Source organism: Triticum aestivum, chromosome 2B, assembly GCF_018294505.1.
Source record: "Triticum aestivum cultivar Chinese Spring chromosome 2B, IWGSC CS RefSeq v2.1, whole genome shotgun sequence".
Classification (NCBI taxonomy): domain Eukaryota; kingdom Viridiplantae; phylum Streptophyta; class Magnoliopsida; order Poales; family Poaceae; genus Triticum; species Triticum aestivum.
Window position 1 is genome coordinate 515,931,886 of NC_057798.1, and position 5,603 is coordinate 515,937,488.

Below are 5,603 nucleotides of genomic sequence, written 5' to 3' on the forward strand. Positions count from 1 at the left end.
ATATTGCATGCACCAATGACAACTTACTTGAAGGATCTTACTCAATCCATAGGTAGATATGGTGGATTCTCATGGCAAAACTGGGTTAAAAGATATCTGGAAGCACAAGTAGTATCTCTACTTGGTGCTAGGAATTTGGCTAGCATGAGGGGGGAAGGCAAGCTCAACATGTTTGAATGATCCATGACAATATACTTTAACTGAGATGTGAGAAAACATAACCCATTACGTTGTCTTCCTTGTCCAACATCAACTCTTTAGCATGTCATACTTAATGAGTGCTCACAATTATAAAAGATGTCTAGGATAGTATACTTATATGTGAAATCTCTCTTCCTTCAATATTCTTTCATGAATTGTTCAAATGACCAATACAATGCTTGCTAACCTTCAATAAATTTACAACCTCTACTTCTTAGATGTGAAGTCATTACTCCCCATGGGATAAGAAAATGATACATATATAATTTTAGATTTATGGCATTCAACTCATTCAACCATTTACTCATAGGATATAAGTGAAGAACACGAGTAAATGACAAACTACTCCAACAAGATATAAGTGAAGATCAATGAGTAGTTAAATAATTATGTAGCTATATGAAGACTCTCTCTCATTTAAGAATTTCAGATCTTGGTATTGTATTCAAACAGCAAGCAAAGCAAAACAAAATGACATTGCAAGTATAGCACAACTCATGTGAAGAAGCAAAAACTTAGGTTCAACCGATACTAACCGATAGTTGTTGAAGAAGAAAGGTGGGATGCCTACCGGGGCATCCCCAAGCTTAGATGCTTGAGACTTCTTGAAATATTATCTTGGGGTGCCTTGGGCATCCCCAAGCTTGATCTTTTGTGTCTCCTTAATTCCTTTCATGTCACGGTTTCCTAAATCTCGAAAGCTTCATCCACACCAAACTCAACAAGAACTCGTGAGATAGGTTAGTATAAACCAATGCAAAACCTTATCATTTTATACTGTAAAAAATCACTAAAATTATTATTCAACATTGTTTAGTAAATGTCTCTGCATATTTAATAGTCCTATCCTCAAATAGAATCATTAAACAAGCAAGCATATGCAAACAATGCAAACATAACAGCAATCTGCCAAAACAGTATAGTCTGTAAAGAATGCAAGATTCATCATACTTCCCTAACTCCAAAAATTATGAGAAAAATACTAAGCTGTATAAGATTTATCACAGCTCATTATGAAAAATAATTCAGCATTATATCACTCTCTTACTTTTCTAGGAAATTTTTGCAACAGCGGTAAACTTTCTGTTTTGAAACAGCAACATGTATACTTGCAAAATAAGCATGGTAAAGGATATCCTTGACATTTTTATTGAAAATAGAGATGAAAAACATTATTCTAAATAACAGAAAGCAAATACTTACAAAATAAAATGACGCTCCAAGCAAAACACATATCATGTGGCGAATAAAAATATAGCTCCAAGTAAAGTTACCGATGAACGAAGACGAAAGAGGGGATGCCTTCCGGGGCATCCCCAAGCTTAGTTGCTTGGTTGTCCTTTAATATTACCTTGGGGTGCCTTGGGAATCCCCCAAGCTTAGGCTCTTGCCACTCCTTATTCCATAGTCCATGGAATCTTTACCCAAAACTTGAAAACTTCAACCACACAAAACTCAACAGAAAATCTCGTAAGCTCCGTTAGTAAAAGAAAACAAACCACCACTTTAAGGTACTGTAATTAACTCATTATAAATTCATATTGGTGTAATATCTACTTTATTACAACTTCTCTATGGTTCATACCCTCCGATACTACTCATAGATTCATCAAAATAAGCAAACAACACAATGAAAACGGAATCTATCAAAAATAGAACAGTCTGTAGTAATCTGTATCAAACGTATACTTATGGAACTCAAAAAATTCTGAAATAAATTGGTGGACCTGAGGCATTTGTATATTAATCATCTGCAAAAATAATCAACCTAAAATCACTCTCCAGTAAAATATGGCAGCTAATACCGTGAGTGCTAAAGTTTTTGTTTTTTACAGCAAGATCACATAGACTTCACCCAAGTCTTCCCAACGGCTCTACTTGGCACCTTATTGAAACAAAATCTATAAAACATGATTACTACAGTAGCATAATCATGTTAAAACACAAAAACAGTAAGGGTAAATATTGGGTTGTCTCCCAACAAGCGATTTTCTTTAATGCCTTTCTAGCTAGGCATGATGATGACAATGATGCTCACATAAAGGATAATAATTGAAACATAAAGAGAGCATCATGAAGAATATGACTAGCACATTTAAGCCTAACCCACTTCCTATGCATAGGGATTTTGTGATCAAACAACTTATGTGAACAATAATCAACTAGCATAGGAAGGTAAAACAAGCATAGCTTCAAAACTTTAAGCACATAGAGAGGAAACTTGATATTATTGCAATTCCTACAAGCATATATTCCTCCCTCATAATAATTTTCAGTAGCATCATGAATGAATTCAACGATATAACCAGCACATAAAGCATTCCTTTAATGATATACAAGCATAGAAAATTTATTACTCTCCACATAAGCAAATTTCTTCTCATCAATAGTAGTGGGAGCAAACTCAACAAAATAACTATCATGTGAAGCATAATCCAATTGAAAACTAAAATCATGATGACAAGTTTCATGGTTATAATTATTCTTAATAGCATACAAGTCATCACAATAATCATCATAGATAGCAACTTTGTTCTCCTAATCAATTGGAACCTCTTCCGAAATAGTGGAATCATCACTAAATAAAGTTGACACTCTTCCAAATCCACTTTCATATTCATCACAATAAGATTCAATAGCCTCCAAAATGGTGGGATCAATACTACCTAAAGTTGACACTCTTCCAAACCCACTTTCATATATATAATCATCATAAATAGGAGGCATGCTTTCATCATAATAAATTTGCACATCAAAACTTGGGGGACTAAAAATATCATCTTCATCAAACATAGCTTCCCCAAGCTTATGGCTTTGCATATCATTAGCATCATGGATATTCAAGGAATTCATACTAACAACATTGCAATCATGCTCATCATTCAAATATTTAGTGCAAAACATTTTATAGATTTCTTCTTCTAGCACTTGAGCACAATTTTTCTTACCATCATTCTCACGAAAGATATTAAAAAGATGAAGCGTATGAGACAAACTCAATTCCATTTTTTGTAGTTTTCTTTTATAAACTAAACTAGTGATAAAACAAGAACCAAAAAGAATCGATTGCAAGATCTAAAGATATACCTTCAAGCACTCACCTCCCCGGCAACGGCGTCAGAAAAGAGCTTGATGTCTACTACACAACCTTCTTCTTGTAGATGTTGTTGGGCCTGCAAGTGCACAGGTTTGTAGGATAGTAGCAAATTTCCCTCAAGTGGATGACCTAAGGTTTATCAATCCGTGGGAGACGTAGGATGAAGATGGTCTCTCTCAAACAACCCTGCAACCAAATTACAAATATTCTCTTGTGTCCCCAACACACCCAATACAATGGTAAATTGTATAGGTGCACTAGTTCGGCGAAGAGATGGTGATACAAGTGTAATATGGATGGTAGATAAAGGTATTTGTAATCTGAAATTATAAAAACAGCAAGGTAACTAATGATAAAAGTGAGTGTAAACGGTATTGCAATGATAGGAAACAAGGCCTAAGGTTCATACTTTCACTAGTGCAAGTTCTCTCAACAATAATAACATAACTGAATCATATAACTATCCCTCAGCATGCAATAAAGAGTCACTCCAAAGCCATTAATAGCAGAGAACAAATGAAGAGATTATGGTAGGGTACGAAACCACCTCAAAGTTATTCTTTCGGATCAATCTATTCAAGAGTTCGTACTAGAATAACACCTTAAGACACTATTCAACCAAAACCCTAATGTCACCTAGATACTCCATTGTCACCTCAAGTATCCGTGGGCATGATTATACGATATGCATCACACAATCTCAGATTCATCTATTCAACCAACACAAAGTACTTCAAAGAGTGCCCCAAAGTTTTTACCGGAGAGTCAAGACGAAAACATGTGCCAACCCCTATGCATAGGTTCATGGGCGGAACCCGCAAGTTGATCACCAAAACATACATCAAGTGGATCACGTGAATATCCCAGTGTCACCACAGATAAGCACGACAAGACATACATCAAGTGTTCTCAAATCCTTAAAGACTCAATCCGATAAGATAACTTCAAAGGGAAACTCAATTCATTACAAAAGAGTAGAGGGGGGAGAAACATCATAAGATCCAACTATAATAGCAAAGCTCGCGATACATCAAGATCGTGCCATAGAGAGAACACGAGAGAGAACATGAGAGAGAGAGATCAAACACATAGCTACTGGTACATACCCTCAGCCCCGAGGGTGAACTACTCCCTCCTCGTCATGGAGAGCGCCGGGATGATGAAGATGGCCACCGGTGAGGGATCCCCCCTCCGCCAGGGTGCCAGAACGGGCTCCCGAGAGGTTTTTGGTGGCTATAGAGGCTTGCGGCGGCGGAACTCCCGATCTATCTTCGTTGTCAATGGTTTTATGGTATATGGGAATATATAGGCGAAAGAAGTCGGTCGGGGGGGGGGGGGGGGGGCTCAAGGGGCCTAGGAGACAGGGGGGCGCGCCAAGGGGGGCTGGGCGCGCCCTCCTATCTCCTGGCTTCCTCGAACCTTCCCTGGATTGAACTCAAAGTCTCCCGGATCATATCCTTTCCAAAAATCATGCTCTCGAAGGTTTCATTCCATTTGGACTCCGTTTGATATTCATTTTCTTTGAAATACTGAAACAGGCAATAAAACAACAATATGGGATGGGCCTTCGGTTAATAAGTTAGTCCCAAAAGTAATATCAAAGTGTATAATAAAGCCTGTAATCATTGAAAACAGATAATAAAATAGCATGAATGCTTCATAAATTATAGATACGTTGGAGACGTATCAGCCGCTTCATCCCACAATACCATCGAAATAAGATAGGACTAGTAACAGTAAGCAAATTGAACAAACCAACGCCCACAACTACTTGTGTTCTACTCGTGCATAGAATCTACGCAATAGACCTAGCTCATGATGCCACTATTGGGGAATGTAGCATAAATTCAAAAAAAAATTCTACGCATCACCAAGATCAATCTATGGAGATTCTAGCAACAAGATAGGGAGAGGATGAGCATCTTCATACCTTTGAAGATCGCTAAACGGAAGCATTACAAGAACGCGGTTGATGGAGTCGTACTCGCAGCGATTCAAATTGCGGAAGATCCGATCTAGCGCCGAACGGATGGCGCCTCCGCATTAAACACACGTACAGCCCGGGAATGTCTCCTCCTTTTGATCCAGCAAGGGGAGAGAAGTTGAGGGAGAACTCTGAAAGTGCAACTATCCCTAGGTGGTTTTGGTAATTCATAACAACATATAGCTCATTGAGCTAATGCTATTCCAAGACTATTATTTCAGGAAAGCTCAATGAATGGCATGGCATGGATGATGAAAGTGGATCCCTCAAAATATCAAGAACAAAGGATTGGCTCAAGCTCAAAAGCTCAAGACTCTTCAT